This window comes from Stomoxys calcitrans, chromosome 4 (genome assembly GCF_963082655.1).
Source record: "Stomoxys calcitrans chromosome 4, idStoCalc2.1, whole genome shotgun sequence".
Lineage (NCBI taxonomy): Eukaryota > Metazoa > Arthropoda > Insecta > Diptera > Muscidae > Stomoxys > Stomoxys calcitrans.
This window is the reverse complement of record NC_081555.1, coordinates 47,383,400-47,408,340: the sequence shown is the minus strand read 5'-3', so window position 1 is coordinate 47,408,340 and position 24,941 is coordinate 47,383,400.

The following is a 24,941-nucleotide window of genomic DNA, read 5'->3' as shown; positions in this document are numbered from 1 at the left end:
TTGAGCCACTAGGGGACGCAATTCTCGTCCTATTTGACTGAAATTTTGCACGTTGTGTTTTGGTATCACTTCCAACAACTGTGTTATATATGATGTAAATTGGTTCATAATCTGGTATAGCTGTCATATAAACCTATTTTGGATCTTGACTTCTTGAGCCAATAGAGCGCGTTATTCTCCTACGATTTGGCTGAAGTTTTGTAAAACTGCTTCTCTCATGACCTTTAACAGACCTGTCTTGTATGGTCTGAAACGAGCAATAGCTTGAAACAGCTCCCATATAAATCTATCTCCCGTTTTTGCTTCTTGGGCAACTGCAAGGCGAAATTCTGATCCAAATGAATTGAAATATTACACAATGACTTCTACAATGTTCAGCATTCATTTATGGTCCTGTTTGTAACTATTCGAAATATTCGTCTGAGACCCCATAAAGTACATATATTCTTGATCGTCGCGACATTTTATGTCGATCTAGCCATGTCCGTCCGTCCTTCTGTCTGTCGAAAGACGTTAGCTTCCGAAGGAGTAAAGCTAGTCGCTTGAAATTTTGCACAAATACTTCTTATTAGTGTAGGTCGGTTGGTATTGTAAATGGGTCATATCGGTCCATGTTTTGATATAGCTGCCATATAAACCGATCTTGGATCTTGACTTCTTAAGCCTCTAGAGTACGCAATTCTTATCCGATTGGAATGAAATTTTGCACGTCGTAGTAGTTTGTTATGATATCCAACAACTGTGCCAAGTATGGTTCAAATCGGTTCATAACCTGATATAGCTGTCATATAAACATATCTGGTGTAATGACATCTTGATGCTCTAGAGGGCGCAATTCTTATCCGATTGGAATGAAATTTTGCATGACGTGTTTTGTTATGATATCCAACAACTGAACCTAGTATGGTACAAATCGGTCCATAATCTGATAAAGCTGCCATATAAACCGATCTTGGATCTTGACTTCTTGAGCCTCTAGAGTGCGCAATTCCTATCCGATTGGAATGAAATTTTACACGAAGTATTTTGTTATGATATCCAACAACTGTGCCGAATATGGTACAAATCGGTTCATAATATGATATAGCTGTCATATAAACAGATCTGGGGACTTGACTTCTTGAGCCTCTAGAGGGCGCAATTCTTGTACGATTTGAATGAATTTTTGCACGAACTATTTTGTTATGATATCCAACAACTGTGCCAAGTATGGTTCAAATCAGTCCATAACCTGATATAGCTGCCATACAAACAGATCTGGGGACTTGACTTCTTAAGCTTCTAGAGGGCGCAATTCCTATCCGATTTAGCTGAAATTGTGCATGACGTATTTTATTCTTACTTTCAACAACTGTGTCAAATAAGGTTCAAATTGGTTCATAACCTGATGTAGCTGCCATATAAACCGATCTGCCATCTTGACTTCTTGGGACTCTAGAGGTCGCAATTATTATCCTATTTGCCTGAAATTTTGTACGACGGATTCTCTCATTACCATCAATGTACGTGTTTATTATGGTCTGAATCGGTCTATAGCCCGATACAGCTCCCATATAAATCGATCTCTCTAGTTTACTTCTTGAGCCCCCAAAGGGGGCAAATTCTTATTCGAATAGGTTGACATTTTACACAGGTCTCCAACATATAATTTAATTGTGGTTTAAACGGGACCATATCTTGATATCGCTCTAATAGCAGATTTAGCTGCCATTAGACCGATCTCTCGATTCAAGGTTCTGGGCCCATAAAAGGCGCATTTATTGTCCGATTTAGCCGAAATTTGGGACAGTGAGTTGTGTTCAGCCTCTCGACATCTTTCGCAATTTCGATATAGCTGCCATATAGACCGATCTCTCGATTTAAAGTCTTGGCCTTTTTATGAGGCACATTTATAATCCGATTTCGCTCAAATTTGACACAGTGACTTTTGTTAGGCTTTTCGATATTCGTGTCGCATATGATTCAGATCGGTCTATTTTTGGATATGACTACCAAAAAGACCAATATTTAAGTCTATAAAATTGAACAGTGACTTATACTTATTAGACCTCTTAATATCCATGTCAAATTTGCCCCAAATCGGACCTTATTTCGATAAAGCAGCTATGGGGTATAAATTATGCAGTTTTCACCGGATTCTGATGAAAGGTGTTTTATGTATAAATATAGCCGAGGTGGTGGGTATCCAAAGTTCGGCCCGGCCGAACTTAATGCCTTTTTACTTGATTTTGTTCTGTGTGTACCTATTAATCATCTAAACATTTGGTAAGCCATAAACACGTCCTGCAATGATATCTGGATAGTTCAACCATTAATTTTTAAGATTTTTGAAAGCTTATAATAGCCAAAATCTTGAGCCATCATCTTTCACTTTTCTTTATATATAAAAATCACATAAATAATTAACGTTGAGTTAATAATGATGATGATTCGTACAAAGCTGCAGCAAGAGATCATTAAGCACCGATAACATCCTAAATAACTTCAACTTCTATGCATTACGGCTGCAGTCGTTGCGGCAGTTGTACGATAAACATCATCATTAAATTGTACAAATGTGTCTCCCGATTACCATATTACCAGTCCCGGTAACAACTTGTCCACAGAGAAGAACATGCGTCGCTTATTTCCATCCATGCACCTCCGCCAGCCTCAGCTCTTACAAAACGATCTTGATAAGGCGGCTGCCTGGCTGGTTCATAATACCCTTATTGTCCGTCTGTATGTCTTGCCTGCATTTCTGAATAATGAAAGATTATCGCATTTGCTTGGCTCAACTGCAACCTCATGGTCGTCTCATCGAACATCTTTTGGAGATTCTTTTGGTAGTTGCCTGAAAGTGTGTGAGTGTATGCCTGCCTTTCTGTCTCTTTGTTTGTCTATGAAAGATAGTTTTCTAATTTATTTCGTACGAACAACGCAAAGAAGGAAAAAATCGAAATTCATGGATGTGCATAAAAAAATTAAGCGCTTTAACGAACGTTAATTATCATAAATCCTTTTGTGTGACGAGTGAATGTTATTCGAGAAATGAGATAATATTTCACTGTTGCAAACCAACCGAAATTCTTCAACTGCATATGTCTATAACATGGAGCACTGCACGGTCTTCCTGGGAACATCGAGTACATTGCATTCTTTCTGTTGACAGAGTTGCAGTTTTTATGCGATTCCAATGCTACCCAATTGTAACAAAAGATATTTTCCATGAAATCTGATTATATTTTATTGTATTTGCAGATGGCTTTGTATTTCAAAAACCTGCATACTTTGTTATTTGTATCAATTTAAATGGGACAAAAAAGGGTATTGCGCTCTATGTATCAAGTGGAGGTGAACTGGTGTGACTCACACACTTTCCGTTTAGGAAATCTTTTGTATGTCTAGTTGAGATATTGAGATACTGGTAATGTGTCCACCTGCTTGAACAATTTCAATTTAAATATAGCAGCACCAGATTCCAATGTCGAAGGATTCACACTACCACATGGCCATCCTTTGATCAAAACACGAGATACCAAGAAGAACATGTTGTTATAGGTGCAAGGAATTCAACCAGCGAATTGGGCGTACGATCGATCCGGGGGGCGAACATTGATTCGGATCATTATCTTGTTGCAGCAAAGGTTTGCACCCGTCTAAGGTTAGCGATAAACATACATATCTGACACTGCATATAAGCTGGACGTCAAAAAGCTGCAAACCACACTGATTGTATTGGCATACTCTGCTTGACTTACCCAAGCGGAGTATTCCTTGTCCCGTTGGTCCGATTATATTACGTACTAGCTGAACCGGGTCCGCTCAAAATTATCCCTTGAATATTTACTACGAAAATAGTAAATGTATATCGCTTGACAAGCCCGCCAAGGCAAGTTCTGCAACACCAAAGGCCTACAGACCCATAAGCCTTACATCCTTTCTACTCAAAACCCTGGAACGTATTGCGGACACCATGATAAAGAGTATGAAATCCAGCGAACTGCTCAAATGCAAACAGCATGCCTATGTCAAGGGAAGGTCCACCGGCCTGCCCTGCACGAGGTTGTGCATAAAATAGAAGAATCCTTCGATGCCAAAATGTACACACTGGCGGTATGCATTGACATCTAGAGGGCTTTTAACAATGTGCGGAGCGACACACTGAACCAATCCTTAGACCTGTACTGGGTGGACCCGGTCCTTAGAGACTGGATAAACCATATGCTAAGGAACAGGTGGATAAATTGTGTGTCCAATGGCATAAATATAAGGGCGAAAGTGGCACAGGGCACCCCACAGGGGGGCATTTTATCGCCGCTCCTATGGGTGACCACCATAAATGACCTATTACGGATGCCGATTGAGGAAGGATTTGAACCCGTCTGCTACGCATACGATTTTATAATACTTCTGAGGGGTAAGGATCCGAACGAGCTATGCAGAAAGGCCGAAAGAATCTTGCATATGGCATATGACTGTGCTAGACCCAGAGGTCTCATGTTAACCCAGAGAAGACTGAATATGCCTGTTCAAGAGGAAGACGAAGGTGGGCGAATTTAACGCACCACGTTTCCTCAATAAGACGATTTCGATATCTGACAAGGTCAAATACTTAGATGTAATCTGGGGCAGTAAACTGAATTGGAAGTGTCACTTTCAGGAGCGTACTGAGAAGGCTCACAGATGTTGGACACTATGTAGACGGGCCGTAGGCTCGAAATGGGGCATGAATCCTAGGATAGTCCACTGGCTCTACAGAGCGTGATTAGCCCAATACTTACTTACGCCTCAGTAGTTTGGTGGACTACTAGGGAGAAGAAGTGCAATATAAGGACCATACAACAGGTTCAGAGAATATGTTGTTTTGGCATAGGCGGAGCGATGAGGAACACTCCAACTAGGGCACTGGATACTATTCTAGATATCCGACCCATTGACATACAGATCAAGTGTGAGGCAGCCACTGCGGCAAGGCACTGCTGCCAGAGGCACAGTCTTGGATTGACGGAACCCTGGTATTGCCACCTGGAAGATCATGTTACACGGATGGATCAAAGCTAAAGGACAGTTTGGACCTGGGGGTTTGCATTGAGCACCCAGGGACTGAGATCTGTTTCAGACTGCCTGACCATAATACGGGGAGGCCACCGTAACGCAGAGGTTAGCATGTGTCCGCCTATGACGCTGAACGGCTGGGTTCGAAGCCTGGCGAGACCATCATAAAAAGAAATTTCAGCGGTGGTTTTGCCCTCCTAATGCTGGCAACATTTTTGAGGTACTATGCCATGTAAAACTTCTCTGCAAAGAGGTGGAGCACTGCGGCGCGCTGTTCGGACTTGGCTATAAAAAGGAGGCTCCTTATCATTGAGATTAAACTTGAATCGGACTGCACTCATTGATATGTGAGAAGTTTGCCCCTGTTCCTTAGTGGAATGTACATGGACAAAATTTGTATTTGTTGACCATAATACGGTCCTGAAGGCGGAGATCCGGGCGATCACGGAATGCTTGAACCGACAGTAAAATTGCCATAAGGGCAATAACAACCAGTACGGTAAGGTCACGAACAGTCTTGCTGTGTAAGAAGGAGATTAATGCCTTCTATGAGGATGGAAAAAATCCTCATCGTTTGGGTGCCGGCCATAATGGAGTAAGGGGAAATGAAAGGGCAGACGATTTGGCAGTGAAGGCCAGAGGACTGCCGTTAAAAAACTTGATTAACTCGAAGCCTTTCGGGTCGACGCAGTCCAAGTTAATGTAGTGGGCGACGAATGCGCATGGTGGAGACACAATATCAGACAGTAACCAACTTAGGGGAGTGGTATTGAAAACAATTAAGGATTTTGTAAGTAGCACGGAATTCCTAACTTAATATTTTCTTTTTAGAAGTTACTTTATAGTATTTTAGAGCGCACAACAAGCCGAGTATTGGCTTAGGTGTATGTTCATAGTGACATGTGGCGGATTAATACCTGCAGCCTCATTTCAAACTAACCTAACCATATCGCATGACTAACAGTAGAACAATTTAAATGCCCTTATCTATTCCAATTTGGCCTTTACTGGTCTATGAATTCGCTCGAAGGGTTTTAGTTTGGATTTTAGGTGTACTCCACTCTTAAATGACTTTATTTGTGCCCGATATGCTCATGATGTCCGGTTTAGGGTATTTTCGGGGGTGAGGTGGTCCTCCAGGCACTTAGCTCTGAAAATAATATAACCATCGTGCTATAATCTCAAATACCATTTATTTAAACCTCATATTGCCATTGGATTAAGGAAATTTTTTGGGATGAGGCACCCCCAAACACTTGACGTCTGTCTGTTGAAATCACGCTACAGTCTTTAAAAATAGAGATATTGAGCTGAAATTTTGCACAGATTCTTTTTTTGTCCATAAGCAGTTTAAGTTCGTAGATGGGCTATATCGAACTATATCTTCATATAGCCCCCATATAGTCCGATCCGCCGATTAAGGGTCTTAGGCCCATAAAAGCCATATTTATTATCCGATTTAGGTGAAATTTGTGGCAGTGAGTTGTGTTAGGCCACACGATATCCTTCTATAATTTGGTCAGATTTAGATATAGTTGCCATATAGACTGGTCTCTCGATTTAAGGTTTTTCTCCCATAAAAGGTGCATTTATTAATCGATTTTGCCAAAAATTGGGACAGTATATTTTCAGATCGGTTTATTTTTAGGTATAGCTACTAATAAGATCAATATTTTGTTACACACAATCGAACAATAACTTGTACTTATTGGTATTTGGTCCACATCGGAACATATTTCGATATAGATGCTATGGGGCATAAGGTATGCATTTTCACCGGATTTTGACGAAAGGTGGTTTACATATATTCCAGAGGTGGTGGGTATCTAAAGTTCGGCCCGGTCGAACTTAACGCCTCTTTTATTTGTTGATTGTCATGTCATTTTTAGTCGGTCTACCCATATCCATTCGTCCCTCGGTGCGTCCGTCTGTCTGTCGAAAGCATTAAAACTTCCGAAGGAGTAAAGTTAGGCGCTTGAAATTTTGCACAAATACTTCTTAGGCCGGTTGGGATTGTATGTGGACCATATCAGTCTAGGTTTTTATATAGCTGCCATATAAAACGATTTTGGATGTTAACTTTTTGAACCACTAGAGGGCGGAATTCTCACAGCTTCTGCAGAAGACGTTACTTCGAACCTTCAGTCTGTCTACATGTTTACCGATCAGACAGTGACCTGCCATGACGGACACAATGACTGAGCCGTCTGGTACAGTTGATCTCTTCAAGTCTACTTAGATTGGACCACATAATTTGAAGTGTTTACAACCCGTACTTTGCATTAATCTATCATTTGTTGACTTTCGGATTTGATTTTGAAAACAAAGCTTGGATATCACTAAAGGCATACCGACAGATTCCAGTTTTCCTCAAATGTTTTAAGAAGTTTCCATTCTAGCAAGCTTTTCTGCTTTACAAATGTCCGCTTAATACACATTATAGTGACCGAGTAACCTTCTTCTAGGGGATTACATCGAAACGGGACCCGACAAGCCCTGTCAGAAAGTACTTCGACAGCAGCACTGAGTGAAGAATCTAAGGAGAAATCGTCCACACCGCTAGTGCCCAGTGTCCCGAGGAAGAATGGTTCCACAGCTTTCTCACCTTCCCCTGGATGCGTACGGTAGGTTATCATGACAAGTTCTAACGAATCTTGTGAGGATGAACTCCTGGTGGAGTCAGAAGACGAGGCTAACACAACAGTGGTGGAAGTTCTGAATATTGACTATGCTCCGGTTTCTACAGATAAATCTCCTCCATTGTAAGGCCGCTTCGGCCTAAAGGTCCTTCTGATGGCTGGGGGATTTGACGTGGTTCTTATCCAGGAACTATGGGTGTGTGGAGGAATGGTACATGGACTAAGAATTCCGGGATTTAAACTTCTCAAGGATACGGGGAATGGCAGACACAGAGCCTGTATTCTTGCAAAGAGTAGTCTAAATGTTTTTCTTCTTCCGTCGCTAAAGCGTAAAATACCTGGGTGTTTTGCTGGACAGGAAACTGAACTTCAAATCTAACATTTTGGAAAGGGCAAGAAAGGCCACTCTTGCCCCATACTCCTGCAAGAGAGCCATTGGCAAAAGTTTGAGATTTAGACCACGTGTCATGCATTGAGTATATACAGCAGTTGTCAGACCTATTATGCTATATGGTGTTGTGGTCTGGTGGACGGCGCTCCAAAAATCCACCTACTGCTCAATACTTAACCGGATCCAAAGGATGATTTGTTTGTGCATCACAGCCGCAATGAGGACGGCGCCATCTGATGCACTGAATTTAATGCTACATCTTATGCCTCTGGACATTGTGGCTACCCAAATTGCAGCGATCACTGCAGTGAGTTTAAGGGAGCTTTCTCATTGAGCATGTGGCGGCCACGGACACTGTATTATACTTGATACAATATCCGATATTCCAGGGAGTGCGGATTGCACCCTAACTGAGCCGCTTTTTGATAAAAATTACATGTAACTAAGTATTCAGGACCAGACCCGAAGAGCAACGAATGATACATGGTCACAAAGACGGGGCTGTGAGCATTCCAAAATTATATGGCCTCATCTAGACTTGAAGGGTCTACTGCTTTGCTGTCATTGGCTAGAACAGACGTCTCAATCATTGTGTCCGTCATGACCATGCTGAAAGCCTGACGGTTGCCAGCAACAACTTTTGCAGAAGCTGATACTATAGAGAAAGAAGAGACTATAGAATACCTTCTGTGTGTGTGTCCTGCACTAGCAGTTAGAAGGAGTTTTACTTTAGGTTCTCATTTCTATGAGAACATGTGTGATTTAGCGGATGTGAACATTCGCAAGTTACTGGTCTTTTTAAAGCGTTATGCATGGTTCAACGGTAGGAACTTGAAGGCATCTTCCTTCTTCTGTTCATGTGGTATCACAATGGAGGAAAACGTCTAAGTGAGTCTGATGGCAGACAGCCACTTAAACCTAACCTAACGTTCTTGGTACGACAAGTTCTAGTTCTTCAGGGTGCACCCAACTCCATCTGGTTGTCTAGTCTGGAACCATCCATATGAAGTCTAGTTTCTTCAATTACCATGCCATCCAATAACCGTGGTAAGTATAGTCTAGATCGATGAATAACTTGACATTGCTCCCATGTAAACCCCGATTTGAAATCTTAAGCCTGTGTAAACAACAATTGGCTGAAATTTAGTAGGGAGTTGTTGTTGTTGTTTTTTATACCCTCCACCATAGGATACTAATATCGTCATTCTGTTTGTAACTACTCGAAATATTCGTCTGAGACCCCATTAAGTATATATATTCTTGATCGTCGCGACATTTTATGTCGATCTAGCCATGTCCGTCCGTCCGTCCTTCCATCCGTCCGTCTGTCTGTTGAAAGCACGATAACTTCTGAAGGAGTAAAGCTAGCCGCTTGAAATTTCGCACAATACTTCTTATGAGTGTAGGTCGGTTGGTATTGTTAATGGGCCATATCGGTCCATGTTTTGATATAGCTGCAACATAAACCGATCTGGGGTCTTGACTTCTTGAGCCTCTAGAGTGCGCAATTCTTATCCGATTGAAATGAAATTTTGCACGACGTGTTTTGTTATGATATCGAAGAACTGTGCCTAGTATGGTTCAAATCGGTCCATAACCCGATATAGCTGCCATATAAACCGATCTTGAGTTTTGAATTCTTAAGCCTCTAGAGTGCGCAATTTTTCTTCGATTGGAGTGAAATTTTGCACGACGTGTTTTATTATAATATCCAACAACTGTGCCAAGAATGGTTCATATCTGTTTATAACCTGATATAGCTGCCATATAAACCGATCTTGGGTCTTGATTTCTTGAGCCTCTAGAGGGCGCAATTCTTATCCGATTGGAATGAAATTTGGCAAGACGTGTTTTATTCTTACTTTCAACAACTATGTCAAATAAGGTTCAAATCGGTTAATAACCCGATATAGCTGCCATATAAACCGATCTGGGATCTTGACTTCTTGAGTCTCTGGAGGGCGCGATTATTATCCGATTTGCCTGAAATTTTTTACGACGGATCCTCTCATGATCATCAACATACATGTCAATTATGGTCTGAAACGGTCTATAGCCTGATGCAGCTCTCATATAAATCGATCTCTCTATTTTTCTTCTTGAGCCCCAAAAGGGCACAATTCTTATTCAAATTGGCTGACATTTTACACAGGTTTCCAACATATAATTAAATTGTGGTCCAAACCGGACCATATCTTGATATCGCTCTATTAGCAGAGCAAATCTTTTCTTATAACCTTTTTTGTCTAAGAAGAGATGCCGGGAAAAGAACTCGACAAATACGATCCATGCTGGTGGGAGACCAAGATTCGGCCCGGCTGAATTAAGCGCGTTTTTACTTGTTTAAATTTCACTTACATCTCCCACTGACAATAATGCACTGGCCTTTATACATTGCAACAACCAGTAAAGTTGTGATTTCATCCCCAAAATATCAACATTGTTGTAATTACCATATATGAAAAAACAAACTCAACTAAACTGAATAAAAACTGTTGTGACCCAGATTTCGATAAAGCACACTCGGATTAACTGACTCCAATGAAATTATCTTAAATAAAATCGCCCCAGGTACAACCGCACCATGCACCATATGTGCAAATGACAAAATTCAATTTGTGTAGCCAACAACTCAATTTTAGGAATAAATCACGAAAAATTGAAAAACTAAACCTCAACGGTTTCCATGTCATCGCAAAATGCAAACTGGTGGAAAAAAGCCACATATTTCGAGCGATAACATCCATCACTGCCCCATTGGCCAATATACAAGTGTGTATGTATATTAGCACACACACACACACATGCAAACATAGCCGCACATATTTGTGACAAATATATCAGATGGCTAAATTGAAATTTGATTAACTGCTGTAGATAGTTTAATTTATTTGGTAATTAAAAAAAAAAATGTCCGAGAGTTGCCAAAATTTCAAGCGGACTCTAGCATAGTGGAATAAAGTTGCAACAATTTTCTGAATGTTATATACCCTACACCTCTAGTATCAGTACGAAGAATTTCAAGATCGATACAGAATCATTTCCTGATTCGATTATGCCATTTCCGTCAGTATTTATGTCTGCAAATGTCCAAACTGTAGCGTTAGTAGACGACATGGGAGTGAGAGCAGAGACAAAGGAGGACACATTGAGGCTTTTGATGAAAATGCATTTTCCCCACAAAGGAAAAATAAATCTAATAAAGAACCAACAAGCAAATTTGTATATGAAACAGTCGCAACGAATTAGGGTTTTGTAAAGACTTGACAGACAAAATAGTTGAAATTTTGTAGATTTTCAACTGAATCTTTTGTTGAGTTAGTTGTTAAAATACGCGTATTACCATGAAGCGCAGAAGACTCCCATGCCATTCATGATTTGCAAATCGAGCTTTGAATCCCACGGCCGGTTGAAACACCACCATAGGATGGGGGTATACTAATCTAGTCATTCTGTTGTTAACACCTCGAAATATTCGTCTAAGACCCCATAAAGTATATATATTCTTGATCGTCTGGACGCTCTGAGTCGATCTAGCCATATCCGTTCGTCCGACCGTCCGTCCTTCTGTCGAAATCACGATAGAGGTCGAACGCGTTAAGCTAGCCATTTGATATTTTCCACAGATATTTAATACTGATGTAGGTCGTTGGGGATAGCAAATGGAACATATCGGTTGAGATTTAGATATACCTTCCCTATAAACCGAACTAACGATTTGACTCCTTGAGACTTTGAGAGCCGCAATTTTTATTTGATTTGGCTGAAATTTTGCATGTAGTGTTCTGTTACGACTTTCAATAATTGTGCCAAGTAAAGTCCAAATAGTCCTACAAAGTGATATAGCTCTCATATAAACCAATCTCCCGATTTGAATTCTTGTGTCGTTACAAGCCGCAGCGTTCGTCCGATTTGGCCGAAATTATGTACGTGATGTTCTGTTATGACTTCCAAAAACTGTGCCTAGTACGCTTAAAATCGGTCAATAAACTGATCTCCCGATTTGGTTTCTTGAGGCATTGCAAACTGCAAATTTTTGTCCTATTGGCCTGCAATTTTGCATGGGTTTTCTCTTTCAACTTCTAAAGGGTGATTTTTTTGAGGTTAGGATTTTCATGCATTAGTATTTGACAGATCACGTGGGATTTCAGACATGGTGTCAAAGAGAAAGATGCTCAGTATGCTTTGACATTTCATCATGAATAGACTTACTAACGAGCAACGCTTGCAAATCATTTTCAGTGAATCATTTTCAGTGAAATCATTTTCAGTGAATCGACAAATTTTGTTCAGCGATGAGGCTCATTTCTGGTTGAATGGCTACGTAAATAAGCAAAATTGCCGCATTTGGAGTGAAGAGCAACCAGAAGCCGTTCAAGAACTGCCCATGCATCCCGAAAAATGCACTGTTTGGTGTGGTTTGTACGCTGGTGGAATCATTGGACCGTATTTTTTCAAAGATGCTGTTGGACGCAACGTTACGGTGAATGAACACATTTCGAACCGAACACTGATTTTGGTAATAAAATTCAATGATTTGCAAGCGTTGCTCGTTAGTAAGTCTATTCATGATGAAATGTCAAAGCATACTGAGCATCTTTCTCTTTGACACCATGTCTGAAATCCCACGTGATCTGTCAAATACTAATGCATGAAAATCCTAACCTCAAAAAAATCACCCTTTAACAATTGTGCATAGTACGGTCCGAATCGGTCTATAACCTGATGGAGCTCCCATTTAAACCGATCTCCCGATTTGACTTCTTGAGCCTTTAGGTTAGGTTAGGTTTGAGTGGCAGTCTGCCATCAGACTCACTTAGACGTTTTCCTCCATTGTGATACCACAGGAACAGAAGAAGGAAGATGCCTTCTAGTTCCTACTGTTGAACCACCCACATCGCTTTAAAAAACCCAATAACTTGCGAATGTTCACATCCACTAAATCAGACAGGTTCCAAAGGAATGAGAACCTAAAGTGGAACTCCTTCTGACTGCTAGTGCGGGACACACACATAGAAGGTGTTCTATAGTATCTTCTTCCTCGAAGTCCCTACAGCTTCTGCAAAAGTCGTTGCTGGCAAACTTCAGTCTGTCAGCATGTTTTTCGATTAGACAGTGACCTGTCATGACGGACACAGTGACTGAGACATCTGTTCTAGCTAATGACAGCAAAGGCAGTAGACCTCTTCAAGTCTAGATGAGGCCACATAGTTTTGTAATGCTCACAGTCCCCCCTTTGTGACCATCTATCATTCGTTGCCCTTCGGGCCTGGTCCTGAAAATATAGCTTACATATCGCTAGAGGCATGCCCACAGATTCCACTGTTCTTGGAGTGTGTAAGGTAGTTCCTAGTCTCGCAAGCTCGTCCGCTATAGAATTCCCTGGGATATCTCTGTGGCCCGGCACCCAGAACAGGTGAATTTTGAACTGTTCAGCCATCTCGTTGAGAGATCTGCGACATTCGAGGGTGGTTTTTGTGTTCAGAAATACGTTCTCCAGGGACTTAATGGCTGCCTGGCTGTCTGTGAAGATATTTGTGCCATGTCTTGAGCCTTTACAAGCCGCAATATTTGAAGTGTTTTGTTATGACTTCCAATAACTATGCCAAGTACGTTCCAAATCGATCTATAATTAATATATCTCCCATATAAACCGATCTCCTGATTTGCCTTCTTGACTCCTTACAAGCCGCACTTTTCGTCCGATTTGGCGGAAATTTTACATGTGGTGTTCTGTTACGACTTCACCAACTGTGACAAATACGGTGCAAATCAGTCTATATTAAACGGTCTCTCGATCATCCTTGTTCTGTTCTTATTTACTTACTTTAAATGGCTATGACAAAATATTTGTTCCACTAGCAGAACGTATAATAGCGTTCCAAGCGCCTCGATCTTCTGCGCTCATTCTAAAATCTCTGACACCAAGTTTCGAGGTCTCTCCCACCACTCGTGTGATTAGTGTCCCATATCTATTCACATCTGCATCTCGTATAATCTTCTCCAACAGGATATTAAAGAGATCACACGATAGGCTGTCTCCTTGTCTGAAATCTCGTTTGGTATTAAATGGTTCCGAGAGATTCTTTCCTATATTTATTGAGGAACGCGTATCAGCAAGTGTTATCCTGCAAAGTCTTATTAATTTTGCAGGGATACCAAACTCAAACATGGCTTGAAATACCTTTGAATGTAAAGGAGTATCGAAGGCGGCTTTGTAGTCAACAAAGAGGTGGTAGGTGTTGATTTGTCCTTCTCGGATCTTTTCCAGGATTTGGCGCAGTGTGAATATCTGGTCCAAGGTGGATTTGCCAAGTCTAAAGCCGCATTGATAGGGTCCAATTATCTCATTGACTTTAGGTTTTAATCTTTCACACAGTACACCAGTGAGTATCTTGTGTGCGATGGGGAGGATACTTATACTCTGTAGTTGGCACATTCTGTCTTGTCTCTCATCTTGTGTTTGGGACATAGTATGCTGAGGTTCCAGTCATCGGAAATGCGTTCTTCTAGCCATATTGCGCAGATAAGCTGATGCATACGCCTTATCAGGGTGTCGCCTCCGGTCTTCAATAGTTCAGCGGGTAACCCATCGGCTCCTGCTGCCTTGTTGTTCTTTAGTTTACCTCCTTCTGACTAGGAGGTAAATATTCTAAACCATCATCAGGGATTTGTTCTGCGGTATCCTCTTCGCCGCCATCGTCGGACACTAGCAGTTGGGTAAAATGTTCTTTCCATATCCTCAGCATGTTATCTGTGTCAGTTACCAGATTTCCTTCTTTGTCTCTGCAGGAGGACGTGCCTGCTCCAAAGCCATCGGTTTGGTGTTTAATTCTTTGGTAGAATTTCCGGACTTCATTCTGATTCCAGTACATCTCAATTTGCTCACACTCATGTCTCTCCATTTCCTTTTTCTTTCTGCGGAATTGACGTTTCTTCTCTCTTCTTTTCCCGATACCTCTCCTTCATCTGGCGCGTTGCTACTGATTGCAGGGTTGCTCTATATGCCGCATTCTTGGGTTCAGTATCATCTCGACACTCTTGGTCGTACCATGGTTTTCTAGGAGAAGGCTTCCGGTACCCAAGTAATCCGTACTTGGGTACCGGCATTTTCCGTACTTGGGTAGCGGCATTTTCCATGGAGTTGGCAATTGTTTGCCACTGCGCCATTATATCATCGGAACAAGGAGTGCTTTCATCAAGCAGTTGGGTCAGTCGAGTGGAGTATGCCTCTGCCATTTGTTGTGTTTGCAGTTCTTCAATGTCCAGCTTCCGTGTAGTGTGAGATCGTACTTTCCTCGCCATGTTCAAATGGGTGCGAACCTTTGCTGCAACAAGGTAATGATCCGAATCTTTATTCACTCCGTGGATCGATCGTACATCTAACACGCTGGATGAATGCCTTCCATCAATCACAACGTGATCGTGTTTGGATCGGGTGACAGCCATGTAGCTTTGTGAATATTTTTATGTTGAAATCTGGTGCTACTAACTACCATGTTTTTTGCCGCTGCAAAATCTATCAGCCTCAACCCATTACTGGACGTTATCTCGTGGAGGCTAAACTTTCCAACTGTTGGACCAAAATTCTCTTCCTTTCCTATCTTTGCATTAAAATCTCTCAGAACGATTTTAATATCATGTTCTGTTCTTAGAAGCTTTAATTTTTGCTGGCTTGACAGAAGTTTGGCATGTAGAATAAAATTATGACCTTCAAATAAATTTATTTTGGATAAATTTTTTGCAGAATGTATTTTGGTGGGTTCCCAAGATTCGGCCCGGCCGAAGAACAAACCGTTGAGGAATGATTTCCAACAACTTTGCCGAGTATGGTCTAAATCAGTCCACAACCTGATATAGCCGCCATATAAACCGATATCCCAATTTGACATTCTGAGCCACTGGAGGTGGTATTTTCCTATGACTTCCAACAGCCATGACACGGATGGTCCATGTAGGTCAATAACTTGATGAACCTGATATATGTATTGAAGAAAAAGTCATCTAAAGAACTTGGCAAATGCGATCCATGGTGAAGGGTATATACGATTCGGCCCGGTCCAACTTAGCACGCTTTTACTTATTTCTCTATGTTTATTTTAGAAAATTCGGCATAAAAAATATGTAGTGCGTATTTTTATTATTATTTTTTTGTTTTTTTTTTTTTTTTTTTGTTTGATTGATTACATTTTGAATTTTACATTTTGTTTGTAATTGAACTTAATTGACACACTTAATACCGTGCAGTAGTGCTTAATGAATTATTTCGTCATGAACAAGGGGATATTGCTAGGCTAGAGGATGCGTGCAAGACTACCAAACCTTACATTACTTGTGTTCAAGTCGTGGTGGCAGCAAAAATAATAAAATTGTTCTTAGGGTAATAGCAGAGAAGGTGGCAGAGAAAAAACAGAGACCAAAAGAAGTAAGCGAACGAGAGCAAGCAGAGCGAGCCGCGGTCCAACAGCAGATCAAACGTCTATCATCACATTGTCCCCAACGACTCCTTTAAGACAATTTGAGTTTTGTCACCGACATGGAATATCTGCTGACTTGTCTTACAGATTGTCTGCTATACAACTTGATTGTCGACGAATTCCCTAACCGTGTCCATGAGCATTTATTTTATTGAGAAATTTAAAATGTTATTAACATTTTTTTTCGATAAACAGATGTTCTCTAATGGATTTCTCAACAGATCTGACACTTATATTGTCATGAGACTTGATGACATGTTCGGTCACAATGTCGCTTAAAATGTCATGCATGATTTTCGCAACAACTATATGAAAATGTCATCAGTGATTTGTATGGCCTGTGGGCTATATGTCTTCAACGATTTAATATGGTCATGCACCCTTCTATTAAGAAATCTTGACGACGCGGCGTGCTTGGGAACTAAGAAAATGAAACAACCACCGCCCAAGCTGTACAGCAAGGCAATCATATGTATGGTTGTAAATAATGGTTTTTATACCCTCCAACATGAGGTGGGGGTATACTAATTTCGTCATTCTGTATGTAACACCTCGAAATATTCGTCTGAGACCCCATAAAGTATATCGTCACGTCATTTTAAATCGATCTAACCATGTCCGTCCGTCCGTCTGTCTGTCGAAGCACGCTAACTTTCGAAGGAGTAAAGCTAGCCGCTTGAAATTTTGCACAAATACTTTTTATTAGCGTAGGTCGATCGGGAATGTAAATGGGCCAAATCGGCCCATGTTTTGATATAGCTGCCATATAAACTTGGGTCCTGACATCTTGAGCCTCTAGAGGGCGCAGTTCCCATCCGATGTGACTGAAATTTTGCACGTAGTGTTTTGGTATCACTTCCAACAACTGTGTTCAGTATGATTCAAATCGGTTCATAATCTGGTATAGCTGTCATATAAACCGATCTTGGTTCTTGACTTCTTGAGCCTTGGCTGAAATTTTGCATGAGGAGTTTTGTTATGACTTCCAATAACTGTGCTAAGTATGGCGCAAAGCGGTACATAACCTGACATAGCTGACATATAAACCAAGCAGCTTCCATATAAACCTACCTCCCGATTTTGCTTCTGGAGCCCTCCAAGACGCAATTCTTATCCGAAAGAACTGAAATATTACACAATGACTTCTACAATGTTCGGCCTTCAATATTTAGCTCCAATAGCATGACAGTTCTTATTCATTGCTTGCCTAAAAAGAGATAGCCCGCAAAGAACTCGACAAATGCGATCCATGGTGGAGGGTACATAAGATTCGGCCCGGCCGAACTTATTGTAGTACGCTCTTACTTGTGTTTTTTATATAAGTTCGCTATAACAAATTCATTTCGTCGACTAGGTCTAAGCTAATTTCGAATTTCCCACCACAATATGTGATTTGCAGGTTAATCAAAACTGATCGGATGTAAGGAAATGTCTCTTCATTTTACGCAATGCTGTAAATCTGTGCGTGATTATTTTATGAGTCACGTGTTAAATAAACCCTGTAATTGTTGTCCTCAACTGCAACGCATGCTAAGAATACAACGTTTCGCTACCCTAAAATTTTAATGGAATTTTCTTCGCCTGGTTTTTTGGTCATAAAATCATACAACAGACGGCTTAAATGTTATACGATGTCGGCCGTACTAGTCAGAACTGTCCACAAAGAAAATGGCTTTCATTCTTCAGTGGTCTTCAAGAAAACTTTTGAATTACAAATAAGTTTGAGTTGAAAATCACCCGAAAAATATTTCGAGTCCTAAAAGAATAAAATGAGCAAAAAAAAAAAAAAAAAACTCGACGTGTTCAAACTTTTAAAACACATGACACAAACTGGTTTTTTGCTCTTGGTTAGTAGTAGCGGCCACTTTCCCATGTCCTCTGGTTTTTATGGCTTACATTTAGGTTCTTGAAGATTTGATGTCTCCTGAGCGTTTTGCAGAAGTATACATTACTACGTGATAATACTGGTCATCTTAATCCGCAACAGCATATTTCAACATTAAATTTTGTAGCATTTTTCCTTTCCGTTTGCCTGCCACATCGCAGCATAGCTTTTTAGTTTAGTTTTCAACTGAGTTGAGTTCTGCAATCTCCGACACTTTTGCATTATTTATGATTTCAATGAAGTTTTCCGTTTTTTGCAGCTTTTTTCCCATTTTAGCCTGCCACCTCAGTCAGTCTGCCAGGGCAGAAGTTGATGTAGTTGCTTAAAGCCGAGTTGGTAAGTACTTTCTTTAGTTTGTCCTGCTGTCAGTGGGGTGTCAGAGACAAGTCCGTGCTTGGGTACTTAAGCAATTGCAAAAATCGAGTTTGATAATTTATGAAAAAAATGGTACGTAAGGTTTATTGTTTTTCCGGGCATACAACCATTAAGCTTCATTTAATAAAAGTGCAAATAATAGTTTCCGGGTGCATATTTTAAATACCCTCCGCCATAGCATGGGGTTATACTAAATTCGTCATTCTATTGGTAACTCCCAGAAATATTCGTCTAAGAACGTGGCGAGGAAAGTACGATCAGACACTGCAAGGAAACTGGACATTGAAAAGCTGCAAAATTGAGGCTTCCAGGGGCTCAAGAAGTCAAATCGGCAGATCAGTTTATATGGGAGCTATATCAGGTTATAAACCGATTTAGACCATACTTAATACAGTTGTTGAAAGTCATAAAGGAAGACTCCATCGGCCAACCGGATGCGGCTTGTAAGGGCTCAAGAAGTCAAATCGGGAGATCCGTTTATATGGGAGCTATATCGGGTTATAAACCGATTTAGACCTTACTTGGCACAGTTGTTGGAAGTCATAAGAGAATAGTATCTTCAAAATTTAAGTCAAATTGGATGAAAATAGAGGCTTCCAGTGGCTTAAGACGTCAAATAGGGAGATCGGTTTATATAGGAGCTATATCACGTTATAGACCGAATTGGACCTTACTTCGCACAGTTGTTAGAAGTCATAAGAGAAAACTTTGTTCAAAACTTAAGCTAATCGGATGAAAACTTAAGCTTCCAGAGGCTTTAGAAATGAAATCGGGAGAGCGGTTTATATGAGAGCTATTTGGACCGTACTTGACACAGTTGTTGGAGGTCATAACAGAATGATTTGTGCAAACTTTTAGCCAAATCGAATGAAAATTGTGGATTGTTCAGGCTCAAGACGATAAATCGGGAGAACGGTTTATATGGCAGTTACACCAGGTTATAGACTATACTTGACACAGATGTTCAATTTCAATAGAAAACACCATGTGCAAAATTTCAGCCAAGTCGGGCAAATATTGCGGCTTCCAGAGGTTTAAGAAGTCAAATCGCGAGATTGGTTTATATGGGAGCTATATGCACAAATTAACCGATATAGCCCATTTGCAATCCCCAACGACCTACATCATTTTTAAGTATCTGTGAGAAATTTTAAGCGGGTAGCTTTACTCGTTCGACCGCTATCGTGATTTTGACATACTGACGGACATAGCTAGATCGAATCAGAATGTCGAGAGGATCCATAATATACATACTTTATAGGGACGCAGATCAATATTTAGAGGTGTTAAAAATGGAATGACTAGATTAGTTTACTCCCATCCTATGGTGGTGGGTATAAAAAGAAAACTTTTGTAGCGCTATTATCGAAAAACATAGTTTGGCCGGGCCGAACTTTGTATATCCACTACCTCCGGTATATATATAAACCCCCTTTCTTAATTCTTCGCTTAATCTCAAAAATGGTGTCATTCGTTTCGGTTACAGCGGTGCCGAGGTAGATAAAGTTACTGACTGTCTCAAAGTTGTGGTTCCTAACTTTCTCCATTTTTATACCCACCACCGAAGGATGGGGGTATATTAATTTTGTCATTCCGTTCGCAACACATCGAAATATCCATTTCCGACCCTATAAAGTATATATATTCTTGATCGGCGTAAAAATCTAAGACGATCTAGACATGTTCGTCCGTCTGTCTGTTGAAATCACGCTACAGTCTTTAAAAATAGAGATATTGATCTGAAACTTTGCACAGATTCTTTTTTTATCCATAAGCAGTTTAAGTTCGAAGATGGACTGGATGGATATCGGACTATATCTTGATATAGCCCCCATATAGACCGATCCGTCGGTTTAGGGTCTAAGGCCAATAAAAGCCACATTTATTATTTGATTTTGCTGAATTTAGGGCAGTGAGTTTTGTTAGGCTCTTCGACATCCTTAGTCAATTTGGCCCAGATCGGTGCAGATTTGGATATAGCTGCCATATAGACCGATCCTCCGATTTAGGGCCTTTGGCCCATAAAAGCCACATTTATTATCCGATTTTGCTAAAATGTGGGACATTGAGTTGTGTTAGGCCCCTTGACATCCTTCGTCAATTTGGCTTAGATCGACCCAGATTTGGATATAGCTGCCATATAGACCGATCCTCCGATTTAGGTTCTTAGGCCAATAAAAGCCTCATTTATTATCCGATTTAGCTGAAATGTGAGACAGTAAGTTGTGTTAAGCCCTTCGATATCCTTAGTCAATTTGGCCTAGATCGGTCCAGATTTGGATATAGATGCCATATAGACCGATCCTCCGATTTAGGGCCTTTGGCCCATAAAAGCCACATTTATTATCCGATTTTGCTAAAATGTGGGACATTGAGTTGTGTTAGGCCCCTCGACATCCTTCGTCAATTTGGCTTAGATCGACCCAGATTTGGATATAGCTGCCATATAGACCGATTTCTGTATTTTGAGCTGTGTTTTGAGCATATAAAAGGAGCATTTATTGTCCGATGTCGCCGAAATTTGGCACAGTGAGTTAAGTTAAGCCCCTCGACTTAATTTTGCGTTATGGTACAGATCGGTCCAGATTTGGATATAGCTGCCATATAGACCGATCTCTCGGTTTTAGGTTTCGGGGCCATAAAAAGCACATTTATTGTCCGATGTTGCCGCAATTTGGGAAAGTGAGTTGTGTTAGGCCCTTCGACATCCGTATTCAATTTCATTAAGATCGTTCAAGATTTGGATATAGCTGCCATACAGACCGATCTTTCGATTTAATGTTTTGGGCACATAAAATGCGCATTTATTATCCGATGTCGCCGAAATTTGGGACAGAGAGTTAAGTTAAGCCCCTCCACATATTTCGGGAATTTGGTCTAGATCAATGAAGATTTGCATATAGCTGCCATATAGACCTATATCTCAATTTAAAGTCTTGGCCCCAAAAAAGGCGCATTTATAATCCGATTTAACTGAATTTTGATACAGTGACCTATGTTAGGCTTTTCGACATCAGATCGGTTTATTTTTAGAAAGACCAATATTTTGTTATGCACAATTAAACAATGACTTGTACTTATTAGTATTTGGTCGAAATCGGATCTTATTTCGATATAACTGCTATGGGACACAGGGTGGCTATCCATAGTTCGGCCCGGCCGAACTTAACGCCTTTCTACTTGTCTTTATCTGCTCGGTTGTGCAAGGCTTTTTGGGAGTTGAAACCATCCATATATCTTAGCACAGTTCTAATTTTACCATATTTGGGTCTTCCCAGATCGGTCTATATAGCAGCTATGTCCAAATACGGTCTGATTTGGGCCGTTCAAGAACTTAACCAGAGTGCATCAAAGAGACGTCTCTGTGCCAAATTTCAGCTCATTATCTCAATTTTTGAAGGCTGTAGAGTGATTACAACAGACGGACGGACAGACGGATAGACGGACGGATAGACGGACGGATAGACGGACAATCGGATAGACGTACAGAGGGATATACGAACAGAGGGACAGACACACAAACATCGTTAAATCGTCTTAGAATTTTACGACGATCCGAAATATATATACTTCATAGGGTCGGAAGTGGATATTTCGAAGTGTTGCAAACGGAATGAATATACCCCCATCCTTCGGTTGTGAGGTGACCACTTTCATGTTGTCATCAATTTTATATCATTTTATATATGTTTCGCTATATTTTTCCACTTCAGGTGATAGCTTTTACTTTGTACTCTAATACCGATGACAAAAACCAACTTTCACATGTATTAAATGGGTTGAACTTCCAAGGGGAGTTAGTTCCTCCACAACAAATTTGCATCAATTTTTATTTTCTCTTTGTTGGCTTTGTCCGTTTTTAGCGATTACAGGCTGCTATGTGAGAGTGGCGACATGTCAACTTTTAATACCTTGGCAAATGTAAATTCCTTTGCAATCCGCTTAAAAATTATAAGCTTTCAGTGAGTGGTGGTGGTGCTGGTAGTAGTTCCTTGTTACCATAGTGATCGCAGTGGATGTGTCATTTTAGTTGTGTTTTTTTAAGCTTTAGAGACAAACTGTGGTTCATCTTGACCAGAAAGAGTGTTGTCGAAATCGTGATAATATCGGCAAAGGTAAAATTTGGGACAGCAAATTACAAACAACGCGAGCAAACTTAACTACCAGTTTGCCAAAAAGGGAAAGGCTAAACTTTAATGTGAATTTTCTAAAACCAATTATGAGAAAGATTTATGGGTCGAATTTTTTGAGATAAAACCATAACAAAAAAAATGTGATTGTGAAAGAGGCTTTTTTGGGATTAATTATTCGCACTGCACCCAAATTGTCAGCATGCACTTTATGGCTAGAGCTATACTCCTTAACCCATTGCCTGCGGATAGGTGTATATCTCACATCATCAAACAAATAATTTTCCAAATTGACAGATTAACCAAAAAAGTATTCCTTATTGACAAAACGAAGATGAAAAAAAGAACAAACTGGGAAATTTAAAATGCTAAATTTTGTTTTAATGTTGATTTGGCGCTTTAAGCCATCCGAATGCGATAAGCTTTAATAGAAGTCACGTCAGCTTCCTTTGCAGTTGTTCGGCTGTTCGCCCGTTTCCTTTTTGGATTTGCCATTTATTCTATTCATTGCATTTTATTTGGCTCTGCGTTGAGTTTTTGTTCTGCTTTTTTGGCCAAGCTGTCTCAGCTGTCCAACTGTCAGCATGTAGTCCATCAAATTCAATTCGTACATCAGCATCACAATTGGAAAAGAGATTTTTTAAAGTATTCCAATGGAAGTTGAATTCATAATGGCTAGTTGTTGTACCTGGTGGATAGACACTCAACAAAATTACGCAGTTGAAAATGAATACCACAATCGCGAAACACAATAGCAAAGGGAAAATATGGAAGGGAAAACTTAAAAATTGGCAATTAAAGCAGTAATAAGCAGTTAAGTTCGGAAGTTCATAAAATATCCTCGTCTAAGAACATGACAATATACTCGGACAAGTATAACATTGGACAAGAATAACATTGGTGTTCGACATGGAATAAGAACACAGGTAATGGAGGATAAGTTAATGCTTTCGACGGAAGGCAAAGGACTTTTGAAATGAATGCAATCGCCACAATGAGTTGTTAGTTGTTATCGTTGTTTGTGGATCATCATGTATGACAGAATTCTTCGACCAGAATTACCAGAAGAAGCTGCAATGGTTGGATTTGCTGAAGTCATTGATATACCATGAAAGTCAAGTCACTTGAAGGGAGTAGAGCTGAATGCGGCAATATGGAATATTCATATCCTCCAAGCTCCTCTGCAGGACTTTGAATTTTCCATGGTTAGGGGTATCCGACTATATTCGAACTGAATCTTGCTGCAACCTGCAAGTAATTTTGTCAAGTTATTGCCGTAGTACCCGGGGCAAGGCAAGTTATGCGACACCGAAGGCCTGCAAAGCTATAAGCCTAACGTTCTTTCTTCTCAAAACGATGGAAAATATTGTGGATACCATGATAAAGAGAAGGACAATCAGCGAACTGCTCAAATACCAGCAGCATTGCTATGTCAAGGGAAGGTCGGTGGAGACTAGGTTGGGCATAAAATATTGGGTTGCCCAAAAAGTAATTGCGGATTTTTTAAAAGAAGGTAAATGCATTTTTAATAAAACTTAGAATGAACTTTAATCAAATATACTTTTTTTACACTTTTTTTCTAAAGCAAGCTAAAGTCCGGTGAAAATTGCATACCTTATGCCCCATAGCAGTTATATCAAAATATGATCCGATTTGGACCTAATACTATTAAGTACAAGTCATTGTTCAATTGTGTATAGCAAAATATTGGTCTTTTTAGTAGCTATATCAAAAAATAAACCGATCTGAACCATATACTCTGTGTCGAAAAGCGTAACATAAGTCACTATGTCAAATTTCAGTTAAATCGAATTAAAAAAGCGATTTTTTGGGCCCAAAACATTAAATCGAGAGATCGGTCTATATGGCAGCTATATGCAAATCTTGATCGATCTGGACCAAATAGCAGAAATATGTGGAGGGGCTTAACTTAATCCTCTGTCCCAAATTTCGGCAACATCGGACAATAAATGCGCATTTTATGGGCCCAAAACATTAAATCGAAAG